General features: G+C 39.5%; 2 non-coding genes across 2 annotated transcripts; both read right to left on the bottom strand.

The window, feature by feature from the left end:
* Positions 1 to 11,393: 11,393 nt before the first annotated feature.
* Positions 11,394 to 11,500, bottom strand: LOC136207669 (small nucleolar RNA R71). The gene has a single exon (XR_010676799.1). It is a non-coding gene; the product is annotated as a small nucleolar RNA R71 (small nucleolar RNA).
* Positions 11,501 to 15,594: 4,094 nt separating this feature from the next.
* On the bottom strand, positions 15,595 to 15,702 carry LOC136207707 (small nucleolar RNA R71). Its single transcript, XR_010676836.1, has one exon. It is a non-coding gene; the product is annotated as a small nucleolar RNA R71 (small nucleolar RNA).
* Between the last annotated feature and the right edge of the window lie 656 nt (positions 15,703 to 16,358).

Here is a 16,358-nt window from a genome sequence, read left to right as displayed (position 1 = left end):
GATATACGGCAACGTGTTGCCAACCAACATTCGGATCTGATCCTGCTCGAGCGGCTTTTGTTTCATCACTGCGGCCTTAGCCCTCCATCTTTTCACAAAATCGGAAAAGGATTCCCCATCCTGCTGCTTAGTGCTCTCTAATTCTTTCAAAGTGACCTCCAGCATGGTGTTAAAGCTATACTGAGCGATGAACGACTTTGCTAATTCCTTCCAATCCCTCTTTGTTACCATCGGCAATGCATGAAACCATGTGAGGGCAGCCCCCTCTAGATAGGTGTTAAACAGCCCCAGGACTTGATCCTCAGTCAGGATCGTGTGCTTCATCACAGCAACATACTGATTCATGTGAGCGATGGGATCTCCAGTTCCATCGAACTTTTTCATGTCGGGGAGACAAAATTTTAGAGGCAAAGCTGTTGCCGACAAACAATTCTTCAAGTTATAGAAGTCCTGATTTCCGGAACTTCCTCCACGCAAGTCCTGCACTTCCTGTGTGATGTGTTGCTTCCACTCCTCTTCCTTAGCTTTCTCCTTTTCCAGCTGTTTTCGGATATAATCCTGATAATCCTCCTTATTCCCAAAGCGAGGGCCATCGTTCACCTCATTCTCAACACGCTTACTACCACTCTTGTTGTCCTTCAGTGCTAACTCAGCTAGCTGGGCCAAGATCGCGGCCAGCTGATCATTGATATTGTTCACAGAATTCTCCAATTCAGCCACTTTCTCGTCGGTCGCAGACATACTGATGGAAGACTGAGTATACCAAGACGAAGATGATTCAGAAGCCACAACTACTGATTCCGAACTGTCTACTCGTAGCTGATCAAACTGTCTGACAAGCCGATCACTCTCGCGAAACCACAACCGCTTAATGATGACGTCTGCGCGAACGGTATCCATTACTATGTATGCATGATTTTTATATGCATGATTCGTGGTGTGTGCGTTTATTTATTTACGATTATAAGATAAGAAGAACAAACATTAGTTCTATTTACACGTATCACAACATCTCTCTTCCACCCTTATTCCTCCACACACTCGTTGGTCCAGGTCTCTTTCCTAGGATTTTGGTTTGGGGCTCACATTGCGGTCCAGGGGACGCGTGATGCCGTCGATTATTGCGGGAAAGTAAATCATCCATCAGACAATACAGTTCGTTTGACGTATCAACGTTCATTGACTAAGAAATCGACCAAGTTGGATTGTCCTTTCGGAATAACTCGTCTTTCGTCCTTTCGTGAGACGCATTAGTTCGGGTTTTGACTCCCTTTGAGCGCATCTCAGTTTTTAGACGGGGTACGAGTTATTCTTCTAGTCCAATCGTTCGTTATCGTCAATGACTCGTTCCCTTTTGTTCGCGCGGGTTTGTGTCTCGATTTTTGGATTACAACGGGATCTTTTAGATCTATCGAGAGACATAACCATGTGTTCATTTAGTGATGGAATCACTTTTGGATTTTATTTTAGGGAACGGACTCATCGCGTAACGCGTTTGTTCTTAGCGTCGAGGATCCGTTTGCTCATTTTAGCTACGTGAAAAGACGGCGAGTCTTATTTTGAGCGCACGGTAACCTTTCGGCTAGCAACAGTTCGTTGTTCTTCCCAATCCTACGGGATATATCATCTTAGTGTGGTTATAGAAAACCAACCTTTCGTTAAATCGCGTGTTTGTTCGAAGCGAGGATATCACCGTTTTCTTTCCTTTAGGCGTGAATTTAAGCAAACACGTATATCGGGCCATATTTCTTACAGTTTTGGTAATGGTCGAAATGATCGAGTCGTTAGTCAAAACCCGCAGTCTCGTCCATATGGCGCAATTATATGGTTTGGCTTAATTCGGCTTCGAGATTTTAAACGGGATATACACTCGTCCGAGGCACGTATTCAATGACATTGGTTTATTTTCTTTAACTACCCTCGGGATTGATATATATCGTAGTCTCGGAATGATTTTGGGTCGTTTAGTTTATTTTTCTCTTCTTTTGTTTTCTTAGTCACCTTTACGGACACATCCATTTCTCTTAAGAACGACACGAGGCATAACGTAAAAGCTCGTCTTTCATTCGGAAGGGACGGGCTACTTGTGCGAAACTTTTCACGTTATGACAGGGTCGTTCAGGACAGAAATGTTCTTCGTTTTTGTTTCGTCTTGATCTCGTTTTATCCCAATTTATTTAAAGAATGTGAATAACGGCTACTGTTAATATAGTCTTTTGTATCGAGATGTAATTATCCTTAATACCAAACCGATTCATACTAATACGCGCTTATGTCATAACGCATTTCCTGAACATGTGCCTTCGTCGGGACACCGAAAGGGACAAGGCGGGTCGCACATGTTCATTCATATGAGATGACTAAGTCGTCTTTAGTTCAAATCGTTTCGATGTTTTTTAGGGTAATTAGTATGTCGATTCATGAGTATATATTAACGCATCGTCTCATTTTCTTTACATAATTTAGGATTAGACACGTATCATGGCGGTTTGAAAACACGAACTGATTCATTTATCACATCAAAAATAGTAACGGGTAATCCTATGGAAACTTCTAAGGCTACTATATGCTGACACGGCTGACCGCGGGACCTCACAGGACCGCACAGATTCGCCCCTAACGAATGGATGGGGACCCTCTAGCGCCTTACTGTAAGGGGGAACTTACGCTAGCCTCTTTCGAGCGACGAATGGACTCTCGCTAGAGGTTTCGCGGAAATTACCCAAAGGGTTTGCAATAATGCATATGAATGCATACGAAAAGAAGTAAAACGATCCGTCCCCGTTAAGGGCTTAATACACGCCTTCCGGAATCAAATTTCTCGCTTCCCCAGCAGAGTCGCCACTTGTTAGACGAGGTGCCGCGGCCTAATCTCTCGGGCGGACCGGGGGGTGGACAACCTCATGGCGACGTAAGCGGTGATTGGCGCCGAAAGCAACCAATCGTGGAATCAAGCTTCTCGGCAGGACCGGAGCTCGGAGATATGGAAGAGTCGCCACCCACGAATGGGAAAATGAACACCGATCCCTTGCGGGAGACCGGTGTGGGTTCGGGAAACTTAGGTACGAGCCGAGAAGGCTAGCTCCTTTCCGGAGAAAGGCTACTAGGCACCCCGACATCGCCCGGTTATGAACCACCAGCCTCCTACTCAGCATGTTAAGCGATAACGGACTAATCGCATACTTCTTTAAGTTTAAAATTCATTTGAAACCCTTTTCTTTCTCTTTTAAGAAACCATTTTGAGCATATGATATTAAAAAGCCACCTCAGTAAAGAATCACCCATTTATGTTTATACATACACAGAGAGGGGGGAGAAAGAAGTGATTTATTTGCAACCGCATTTAAAGGTCATATTGTGTGTTTATTCTACACTAACTTATTTCCCCAAAACGAGTTTTATTTACAATGGTTCGTACCTTAATCGCCGTTGGAACGATTTAGGTGCGTTTTAAAACCCCGTTTGATGAAGCTTACCCGAATCGCCGTTGGAACGACTCGAGTATTTGAAAACGTTTGAGATAAAGAACCTTTTAGTAAGAAAACGTGGTTAAACATACAAGTCAATTTCATTTTGTACAAATCCTTTAAGAAAATGATTCAAAAATTCTATTATTCGCAGAGAAAACGATTTTAATTACAATGTTCACTTGATCCGTCGTTGGAACAGACTAAGGTTTTAAAACGTGGTGTTTTGTGAAACAATTTGAAATATTAACAAGAATGACTCTATTTATTTACATTAGAAATCTAAAAAACTCATTAGTTTAAATAATTCAATTGAAACTCTCTTTTTGTGATTTATTTTCCCCACTTATTTCAATGGGCTTTTTACTAATTATAATTACCATAATAAACCCATTTAAACCACCATCTATACTCAAATAAAGTCCACTTGAAACATGGACCCATGACTAAGCCCAAAAGAATAAAGAAAGTAATTCTAACATATATATATATATATATATATATTTAAATCAAAAATAGAATATGAAAATAAAAGTTAATATCAAAGGAACTATATGTATATAAACATAATAGGTATAATATATTTATACAAAAAAAAATGTGAAAATAATAAGTAAATCTCATGAATAAGAAAATAACATTTTCCCAAAAATAATTTCATTCAATAATCAAAATAACCCAAATATCCCAAAAGTATATATATACATAACTAATATAGTTTTAAATACCAAAAATAACATATACTAATATTTATCCATTATTTCTCAAAATATCAAGTAACTAATATTTCAAACATAACCTAAATTAAAAAAGGAAATACATATATATATACTTATACTTATATTGTAAAATAAAATAAAAATGATATACAAATATTCTAAAATAAATATATAGGCTAAAAAACATATACTGCATAATTATATATATATATATATATATATACTAAGGATTAAAAGCTTAAAAGTTAAGAAAAAGGGACTGAAATGGCATTTTTTACATTTTGGCAGATTTACCGACGGAAAATCCGTCGGTAAACAGCATTTAGTGATAGAATAGGTAAATTACAGCAGCACTCATAAATGTTTCCAGATTTATTCGAAAGCTTTAAATTAAATCTAATTCAATCGTTTTGGATTTCCGAACTACCAAAAATGGATCATAGTCGAAAACGGAAGTTCCTAAAACGATGTTTTTATTTTAAAACGTTATTTGGGAAATTTCTTTTAAATTAAAAACTTATAATTACAACGTTTTCGACCCCAGAACTACCTTTTTATTGGATCACGGTTCGTATTGGGATATCAAAACGAGGTTTTTTATTTTAAAACACAACCGGATTTTATTCAACACGAAATGAAAATTAAATAAATACGTTAATTAAATAAAGTGTGACAAAATAAATAAATAACTAAATGAATAAAAAACTATAGCATAAAAAAATAAATAGAAGAAGAGAATAACTTAAATAAAATAAAGAGTCTAGTCTTCGGATAATACCTTGAATTCGGTATCTGACAGTTGAAGCCGATTGATTCCACGAACCGCGAGCTTCCGTTTTTTATGAAAAATTTAGTAAAAATTGAACTTTAGGAAATTTGGAGATTTTCAATTTTTAGGAAAAAAAAATGTTTTCTCCTAAAAAAATCAACTTCTTCTCTCTAGAAAAAAATATTCTAGTGTGAGAAGCTCTCCCTCCATTCCCCCCTTTTTTTGCATGGGGATCCGTGCCTTTTATAGGCAAACGGGTCCCCGGACCAATGGGCGACGCCCAAAAGAAATTGGGCGTCGCCCATTGGGGTTGGGCGGCCGCCCAACCTAGTGTTGGGCGGCCGCCCAACATTTGTTGGGCGATCGCCCAACAATCGTTGGGCGAGCGCCCAACGCTAGGTTGGGCGCCCGCGCCCAACCTCCGTCGGGCGTTCGCCCGACGTGGTTGGGCGCCCGCCCGACGACCCTCGGGGCGTGCCTCGAGCCATCGGGCGTGCGCACCCCGCGACCGCCGAGCGCGCGTCCCGCGCCGCCGGACGCTCACACGTCGCGGCCGCCGAACGCGCGCTTCGCGCTACCGGGCACGTGCGCTCAGCGGCCCACGAGAGCGCGCCCCGTGCCACCGGACCCTGGCATTGCTCGGACGTCGAGAGCGTGCCACTTGCGGTGCGTCCGACGGACGCCGAACGCACGTCCCGCGCCGCCGATCGGGCGTTCGACCACTGTCGTCCGCGTGCCGGATGCCGCTAAGCACCCGCGCCGTGCCGCTAATTTTCCTTCGCTTATTATTCTTTATATATTTTTCAAAACTTCCGGAATCAATCGCTTCAACCGTCTTGTTTTCAGGTTTTCATCACAGGTCCTCCGACTCGGTGTCTACAGGAGGCCGACTAATAGATAATCCCTCAGGGAGTATCTGTGTTGTTTGATTTCCTAGAAGGAAACGAGTGTTGTTCTCAGCCATTTATAGGGATCAGCTCAAGATAGTTTTATCTTAGAGTTGTGAGCTATTAGGCTCTGATACCACTTGTTGGTCCCGTGTAATGTAATAGGATTAGTTCCAGGGGGGTTAGGAACTAATGTAACTTTTTCGCTTAATTATGCTGACTTAATTTAATTCTTTAAATAACTTCACTCAGTTTTGGTCAGCAAGGCTGAGTGTGATGTAAGACAGCTTTAGTCAGAAGCTGACTAGAACTGTTTCACTGTGAGTTGGGAAATAACACTTTAGGTCAGCTTCCAACTCAGCACTCTGATTACTCAGCGTTGGCTTATACAAATTATATACTGAGTAATTTAAGCAAGCAACACATACGTATATATCAAGAGAAGGGTTAGAGATTACTCAGCAGTCTTATCCTGGTTCAGCCTCACCGTCTACGTCCAGTCCCCAGAATCCTTCTGGGCTTTTTCAATCCACTACTGAGCTCTTTAAAGGTAGAGCACAAACCGTTTACAAAGCAATTGAGTATGCAAGAGTACCGTCCTCTATCCGTCTACGAAATCCTACCGAGCGCTATAACCGAACACTCAGATTTTCTCTACCGCTGAGTACTAAAATTGAGTACTCAGCTTCACTCTCTCAACCTTTACAATTGATACAAGATTTGTTCTCTCAAACGAAGAACACTTTAGATGAATACAAATTCACTCTAGACTTTTACACAGAGATTGGATTTGGGTGTAAGAACTTGCTTTTTCTATTTAGACAGCTTCTATTTTGGATTTTCACTCTTGTGAAGATTTTCTTTTCTGTCTATGCTTTCTTGTCTTTCGGCAAAGGATCCAAGTGGTGAACTTTTCCTTTTATAGAAAAATCTAAAGCTCCAATGATTTGAATTCAGACATATCCGTTGAATTCACGGTCTTCTTTCGTCATTGATAGGTCAGCATTCACAATTTGCAGGCCAATCCTGTCGTCTGATTTTAGCAGGCGTCAGGCTTGTCGGTTTCGTCTTCTAGCGCCAGGTTTCATCTTCTAGCGCCAGGTTTCTCTTCTTGCCAAACGCTAGTTGATCCATGCGTCTCGAGAATGTCTCTTGGTGTAATTTCGAGGCTTCTGAATTGATGCAGACCTGTGTCGGTCGTTTGTCTTTTAGCCAACGGATCATTGGTGCTGTCCTGACGAACACTCAGCTTGACTTGATTGACGTTGCCTTCGATCTTTATCTTTATCGGAGACTGAGTAACATTCTACTCAGCGTCTTCGGTCAGCTTCGTCTTCAAGCGTTTGTCTTGAAGAAGACTTTTCTTCTATGATGCTGAGTCGTGTTCTACTCAGCTTCTATGGCTCATGCTGACTTCGTTCTGTCTTACTTTTTATTCCTGTTCTTATTTATTAATATACTCAACATTGAACAAACACATTAGTACAATTAAATCAAAGCACTTAAATTTAATTGTCTTAATCATGAGATTAACTTAAATAATTTTGTCAAATCAAAATCATGTGGAAAGGTGTTTCAACACTCTCAACGAGGTATTGAGGCTACTCTAGAAAAAAATTCAGGCTATTATCGACATAGAGCCTCCTAAGAGGATCAACAACATGCAAAAATTGAATGGGAAGGTTAATGCTTTAGGGCGTTTTATTTCTTGCTCAGCTAAGCGTTGCATGTCGTTCTATAAAAGCTTGAAGGGGGTGAAGAATTTTGACTAAACAGCCGAGTGCCAAACATCTTTTGAGCAGTTGAAACAATTTCTTGCTTCTCCTCCGTTGTTAAGTCGACCAGTGCCTGGTGAAACTTTATACCTATACATAAGTGTAGCCGAAGATTCTATCGGTATGGTTTTGATTCGGGAGGAGGAGATGGACTAGTTTCCTGTGTATTATGCAAGCCGAATGTTGAGGGATGCAATGGTCAGGTATCCAAAGCTTGAGAAGTTAGGTTTTAGAATGGTCATTGTAGCTCAGAAATTAAGACATTATTTTCAAAGCCATTCCATTGTGGTTAGCACTAACATGCCTTTTAGGAAGATTCTGTAAAGACTTGAGACTTTAGGAAGGATCACTGGATGAGCTTTAAAATCGACAGAATTCAACATTCGGTTTGAGCCCCGAAGAGTGTTCAAGGCACAAGCCTTGGCTGATTTTTTTGGTGGAAATTCCTGAGGAGAAGGGTCTTGTTCCAACGACTTCCGAAATGTGGGAAATTTTTTATAGATGACAGTTCGATCACGGATGGAGCTGGCATCAGAGTTTTTGTTCATGGAGCTGATTGCATTAAACTTCGGTATGCCGCAGCTTTGGATTTCGTCATGTCCAATAATATGGTAGAATATGAAGCATTGTTGCATGGTCTTCGAATCCTCAACATCATTAAGTCAGATAAAGCTATCCTGAAGAGTGATTCTCAACTTGTTTTTTCTCAGCTCATGTATCATGCCGAAAGAGATGGACTGGTTCATGGGTTCTCCATTCATAGAACGACACCTTTTGTGTCACATTTACTATTCATTGATGATTCATTTTTATTTTTTTAATGCTGATTTGTAAGAAAGCAGAACAATATTATATATACCTCAAGAGTCTCATGTAACCCCCTCACTAGGATCACATGATATCTCACACAATATCAGACATGCTTTCAATTCTCAATCATATAAACTTCAATCTCATATAAACTTTACATATTATACATAAAAGAAAGCATTTACAATTTACAATACAAATTTAAGTCATTATCCTACTTAGAGGATTTACAAAACAAAAGTACATCACAAGACTCCAAAATGCCTAGATGAGAATGGACTGACACTGCCGGTGCGACCTTAAGCAAGAAGAACTCCACCTAACCTATAAAATCTGTTGGCAAGGGGTAAGCTGCCTACTCAATAAACATATTACACATATATGTATATACAAAAGTAATGTAAAGAACACAGATCAAAATATATCATCAGTACCAAGTTAGAATTTTCAATAGAAAGATATTCACTTGTTTCACTTACTATAGTAATACTTATTTTAGAAAGGCCTTGCTATACTTAGACAATATATATAAAATGATCCTTGGGCCCAATCTGTATTCCGGTTCACTAAATTCGGAATACAATCATCTATGCTATGGAGGAGTTAAACTCAACTCACGTACTCATATATCTCAACACATGTGCTTCCGGCTCACAATATTCGGATAACACTCTCAACTTGGACCATTTCACATATCCATCTAAGCAAGCTCATATTCATTTATAATCCAACCATTATTCAGTTCCAGTATGTGCACAAGGCTCAACATGTCACATTGGTACTCATAACATTGCAACATACTCAATCATATCACTTTCTTATCTATCACAATGTATCACAAACACTCAAACATTATTCACATCATTCACATCAGATTCAACCACATCTCACACTCAACAAGTCACAAGGCACAATACATTCATACACATATATAAGCAATATGCTTACCGTCGCACTTGGTTTGATCTATTCAACACGATCGGGTGTGCGTTCAATTGCACCTTGCCCTCTGTTAGGCATGAATTTGACTACAATTTAACATGGTATTTGTACTAAATTAAGGGTGTTTTTAGGGTCAAATTACGAGAAAGAAGGTCTTATAAGTGTTTTTGTGCAGATGAGGAAAGATTAAGTCGAACATACTGTAAGCAGCCTGTTTCACGCATACCAGGAGAAGTCGTGCAACCTTTGATCCAGCGGTCTAACGCTGCAATTTCTGATGACGGATAGCGACAGGACAGACAGTAGGAGCGGCATGCAGGAAAGGCGGATAAGAGCAGTTAAAAGTAGCATGATGACAAGAAAGTTCGACCCTTGAGTGTTCAAGGGTCAAAAGGATCTTAACCACTTCTAGCATTCTAGGATTTGTGAACAATTTGGTTGGTTTTTGTAATATTTTCTCGGATACTTTCAGTACCGTGTGGACCATTTCTTTTCCTTTAAATAGATGTAGTGGGAGAAGGGAAAGAGTATCCTTTTTATCTTTTTGTGAACTGAAAAATAGACGTTTTGTTAGAGAGAAGAGCTCTCGAGGAAGATGAATCTATTGAGGGAGCTCTGTAGAAAGGAAGCAGACTGTTCACTCGGCAGTATGAGTGAGTAGTCGTTTTGAATGGGCTAGGCCAGCAAAGGCTGGTTATGTAAGTTATCTATTTCCTTTTTATGAATGAATGTTAATATATGTTGATGTGTTTGATAAAGTTCTTATCAGAATGATTATATGCATCTATCTTAGTGAATGATGAATGATAGGGAACTGCTTTCATCTTCATGGATCTTTTTATCAAACGTCCAAACCCCGACACAGGAATGCTAGGGGATTGTATCAAGGGTTTTCTTAACAAAAATGTTGTTTCGATCGTAATGCAAGAAAGAACCAACATTAAGGACGCTTAATGTTATAGTACATCTTAGAATCTTAAGAACACACGAGAGTTGACTTAATGAGCCTTAAAGCAGAGACCTTGACTTCACTTTGTGACATTCATGAATAAATAGGATCTTAGATGCTGTACGTAGCCTGTTCCGCTTTGGCTTAGCCTGTTCTCTCTTGTTATCATAACCAAATCACATTTTCCAAGGTTTAATCTTTATATTTAGTATTTCTCAGTAATCAGATCAAAATCATTTCTCAACTAAAGAATTCATACACCACGAACACCCTGTTCTCTAAGGGTTTTCTTGTAAAGTTTGGTCATCAATCCCTGTGGAGATGATACTATACTTATCACTTTATTACTTTCATCTAGTGCACTTGCTAGAGTCTGTTCAGAGGACAACAAGTTTTTGGCGCCGTTGCCGGGGATTGAAAGCAACAAAATTTATCTGAAAATTTCTGTGAAACAAGGTGTTTTTAATCTATCTGCTAAATAGTGTAGCCAGAAGGAGTTCTCTCATTGTTTATGCGCAGAGCTGGACCTCTGGTTTTTCCTATCGATCTCGAATTAGAGAGAACGTGTAGACGAAACCGAGCGAGAGCTCGACGAGCAAGATAACAAGAGCGATAAAGAGAAAGAAGGATGGCTGGAAGAATACAACCAGAACAACCGGTTCAACCTAATCAGGAAGAGGAAGGAGAAAACAACAATCCTCCAGTTATGAGGATCAGAGACTATTCCAGGCCGACCATGGAAGGACACTCGTCGTGCATTGTGTTGCCTAATGAAGGAAACAACATGTTTGAAGTAAAAGCATCTATGATACAAATGTTGCAAGCCGTAGTGCAATTCAATGGATACCAGTCGGAAGATCCAAACGGGCATATCCAGGAGTTCATCACACTGTGCAACACTTTCAGATCAAACCGAGGAGTTTCCGATGATGTGATAAGGCTAAAGCTGTTTCCTTTTTCTCTCAAGGACAAAGCAAAGAACTGGTTAAAGAACTTACAGCCAAGAACGATTACCACTTGGGTAGAAATGGCCAATGCTTTTCTAATGAAATATTTTCCGCCAAGATAGGCCATTAAACTCAGGAATGAGGTATCCCATTTTGTGCATGAAGAGGATGAATCCTTAGCCGAGGCATGGGAAAGGTACAAGGAACTATTAAGAAGGGTACCAAATCATGGCATCCCCATGTGGATGCAAGTGCAGAATTTTTACAATGGAGTCACCAACATTTATAAAATCCATATTGAATCCATTGCCAATGGTAACCCCGAAGATCTTGAACCACAAGCCTTGTACAACCTTATTGAGAGAGTCGTAAGCACGAGCTATAACTGGCACTCAGCTAGGAGTGAAGGAAAAAGAGCGGGGAATGATGATGTTATGTCAAAACTGACCACCCAGGTGGAACAGCTTGCAAAGCAGCTCAGCAAGATTAATGTATCATCATTCACAGTGAACCGTCGTTCAATGATGTTTGTGATTTTTGTGGAGGACCTCATTTCAACATAAACTGTCCTGGAATCAAGCAAGGGAAGGTGAGCAGGAGCAATGTGATTATGCTGGATATAATCAAAGGAACCCACCAAAACCATACTCAAATACCTACAACCTAGCCACAAGAAATCATCCGAACTTCGGATGGACCGGGCAGCCGAGTCAGGAACAACCAATGTATCAGCAACAATAAGGAGGATAGTACCAGAGGCAACCTCAACAACATTACAAACAGCCTGTTCCACTAAAGGAAGATATAGAACCGGACATGAAGACCATGATGATGTAATTCATGAAGCAGACGCAAGCGTCAATTAAAAATCTGGAGACACATGTCCATTAACTTGCTGCATCTTCGTCCAAAGGCAAAGGGATAATGCCAAACAACACTGAACCAAACCCCAAAGGAGATGTCATGGCCATCACTCTGAGATCTGGTAAGAAAACTCACCCTCCTTTTCCTACTAATGAAGATGCTGAGTGTGCAGGTACCTCTCGAAATATTGAAGAAGAGAAGAAACAAGCTGTGCCTAGTCAAGAAGAACCCGTCGGGGTAGAATTGACCATTGATCAGGACCAGGAGGAAGAAGGAAAGAGGTACAAACCACCTCCGCCCTATGTGCCGCCTGTACCTTATCCAGCTAGGCTGATAAACAAGAAGCTTGAAGAGCTAAATTCAAAAGTATTGGACACCTTGAGGAAGTTGCATATCAACATTCCCTTCGTAGAAGCACTTGCTCAGATGCCCACATATGCGAAGTTCTTAAAAGATATCTTGTCAAACAAGAAGAAGTTAGAAAACATCTCGATGATCCAAATAAACAGGGACTGTTCCTCAATACTCCAAAACAAGAAGCAGCTTCTGAAAAAGCTGAAGGATCTAGGGAGTTTCTCTATTCCATATTCAATTGGCAAGTTAAATATTGAAAATGCACTATATGACCTAGGAGTTATCATAAACCTTATGCCATATTCTGTGTATGCTAAGCTAGGACTAGGAGAACCACAACCAACTAGAATGTCCATTCAGTTGGCTGACAGGTCGGTATGTTACCCTAGGGGAGTAGTGGAAGATGTGTTGGTCAAAGTAGGAAAATTCATACTTCCTGTTGATTTCATCATAATGGATATAGATGAGGACCTGCATGTTCCTATTATCTTAGGTAGACCGTTCTTAGCAACGGGTAAAGCATTGATTGATGTAGGAGAGGGACAACTATTTTTAAGAATTAATGGGGAGGAAATCATTTTCAAAATGAATGAGGCTATGGGACAAGCTAACACTAGTGATGATACATGTTGTTTTTTAGATGATTTCCAAAGTCTTTCTACTTCGTAGGAACAGGGACATGACACTCTGGAGGCTCACTTGGGAGAAGAAGTGAATTTATGTGAAGGAACAGGATGTTCCATTGAAACCAATTTGTCAACGCTTCCTCCTGATCCCACTGCCCCTACTCATCAAGAACCGCCTGAAATACCCACTGTGCCATTGACTAAACCCGAACTAAAACCTTTACCATCACACCTAGAGTATGCGTTTCTTGAACCACCCAGTGGAAGCCCGGTGATTATATCTTCAAAACTAACCCCTGATTAGAAACCTCAACTCATGGAGGTATTGTTAAGCCCAAAATATACCTAAAGTATCATCATTAATTACATCAATATTGCTACGAATTTATGCTATTTATAACTGTTTAGAATACTTTTACTACCGAATATGTTTCTTTCATGCAAGGTACATAAATATTTGGTAAAATCCAAAAATGAGTAAAAAGAGCTCAAAAATAGAAGAAAAACCCTACAAAAGGAGTCGAAGACGACATAAATTAATAACGCCAAATCGAGGACACGAACGAAAGCTGAAAAACCGAAAAAAGCTCCGTGCCGCGACCGCGGCCCCTAATATTCACGGTCGCGACACGCGTCCCTCAGCCTCTCCTTCCCTTCGTCCGAAGTACAAGTTGTTGCTCCCCCATTCTCGGTACGAGCAGGAGATTTTAGAAGCCTAGTTACACACTTTCGTTTTCGACGAAACGCGATCGTTCGGGTGGATAGAAACGTCCTTTTGCAGCGGACACGATCCTTCACAACGGACACGACACTTCAATCAAGACTCTTCAACATCTATAAATAAAGAGTTGATGGAGAGTTGAAAGATAATGATATGTGTAGAAGAAAGAGATTAGTGTAGAATTTATGCAGAAATTCCGAATCAAGTGATTCAGAAGTTAGATTTCGATTCTGTTCAAAAGCAATATGATGTACACACATTGTTTACTAAATAATAACAAATTCAGTAGCGTTTAGACATTGTTCCAGTTTAGTTTTCATTTTGGTAGTGGACCGACCCAGTCTCTATTACGAAGATTCAACGAGAAGATTGAGTAGAGGATTCGCCCCTGAGCCTGACAAATTCTAACGAAACCCAAGGAAAGGATTGACAACCCGTTCACTTGCACGCCGTCGAAGAATTCAATGCTCCATGTTCTCTATAAACTTGTATCAATTTATATTTCATCTAATAAAGTCCGTTCTATTCGATAGATTTTTATGCAGCGCTTATGGTAACCAATCCACTAAAGTGACTGCTGGTGTTTTCATTAAAACGTATTTAATCCAAAATCTTTACAAGGAAACTTTGTTGAACACTTAGGCAAATTATTATCTCGAAAGAGTTTTAATTTGATTAAGGGAAATTTATCCCGAAAGGGTTTTGTCGCGTTCAAAGCCAATTAATTAGAGGTTCCGTCATTTATTTCATCTTTATAATTCGTACAAAGTTAAAAGTTGTTTTCTTTGCTTAATGCAAACAAATATACTTGTTTACTTTTCTAAAGTACTCCTGTTTTGCAAATTCATTCTTAAATCAGATATTTTCTAACATCTTCATATTCTAATCTAATTCTTATTCTAGCAATTTCAAAACCAAAACCGATTAAACGATTTTTCCCATATTATAAACCTTAAAGTAAATTTAACCGATTGTAAATAAGTTTTGTTAAAAAACGTTCCCTGTGGGATCGATATCTTTTATTACTATAAGCGTATACCGTGCACTTGCAGAAATCGCTCAACAAGTTTTTGGCGCCGTTGCCGGGGAACGCCAAAATGTTTGACAAAATTTTAAATTTTTCGTGTTTTATTACGAATCTAGGTTTATTCTTACTTATTCAAACTTTTACATTTTATTGATTTTCAATTACTAACATATTTATTTTTCAAACTCTGTTTTTTTAGGTAGTTTCTGTTCGTGCGAAATTTCAAGTTCATGCGCAGTTCTCGAAGTTCGGGCACGTCACCAGATCCTATTGACCCAGAAATTGAAAGAACTCTTAAAAAGAACAAGAAAGAAAAGAAAAAGAAAAACCAAACCCCAATAAAAACTAAAATTACCGAGCCAGAAGTTATGGCCACACTTATGGATTACGCTAGGCCAGGAGTGGCCGGTGTAACAAACAGTATAGTTAGACCCCAAATTAATGCACATCATTTTGAAATTAAGCCTGCGTTGCTTAATATGTTGCAAAATAATGTAACGTTTTACGGGTTACCTAACGAAAATACTAATACCCATTTGACAAATTTCTTAGAAATTTGTGACACTTTAAAAATCACTGATGTAACTGCAGAAGCAATTAAACTTCGCCTTTTTCCTTTTACTTTGAAGGATCGAGCCAAAGAATGGTTAACTTCTATGCCAGCCGCATCAATTGAGACTTGGGAGAAATTAGCCCAAGCATTTTTATCAAAATTTTTCCCTTTAGCAAAAACCGCAAGAGTCATTAAAGAGTTAACATCTTTTTTCTCAAAATGATAGTGAAACTCTTTATGAGGCTTGGGAACGTTTTAAAGAACTTCAACGTTTATGCCCACACCACCAATTGCCCGCTGAACTTTTAATGCAAACATTTTATAATGGACTAAATCCTACAACTAGAGGTTCATTGGACGCTATGTCTGGAGGGTTATTCATTAAGAAAACATCTGCCCAAGCAAGAGAACTTTTAGAGGAAATGGCAATCAACAGCAGTATGTGGCCCGCGGAACGTGGACACATACCAGTAGCGAAACCATCATCCTCAACTACATCATCAGTTAAAAGTATAGTGAATCTTGATCCAGTAGCGATGTTGCAAGCCCAATTTTCTGCCTTGTCGCACAAAATTGATAGGTTTATGGCACCGTGTGATCCTAATGGTCAACCAATCCAAACAGATGTGGATTACGAAGGTATGAGTGAAATTGAACAGGTAAATTTTGTCCAATGGCAAAACCAAAATAATAACCCTTATTCCAACACATATAATCCTGGATGGAGAAATCATCCTAACTTTAACTGGAGAGACAATAATAATGTTAATCAAAATCGTACTACTAATTATCAAAATCAATCAAGAGATTCGATTAGCACTTTATCTTCTAAAATCGACAAATTCATTGATGCGATGAGCGGAAAAATAAGTAATCACGACGATGGTTTTAAACGGATCGAGAATAAATTCGATCAGCTTATTAAAAACCAATCATCTAGCATCCATA

The sequence above is a fragment of the Euphorbia lathyris genome, chromosome 9, assembly GCF_963576675.1.
Source record: "Euphorbia lathyris chromosome 9, ddEupLath1.1, whole genome shotgun sequence".
NCBI classification, from domain to species: Eukaryota; Viridiplantae; Streptophyta; class Magnoliopsida; order Malpighiales; family Euphorbiaceae; genus Euphorbia; species Euphorbia lathyris.
Note: the sequence above shows the minus strand (reverse complement) of the source record. Positions and strands in the feature narration are given on the sequence as shown.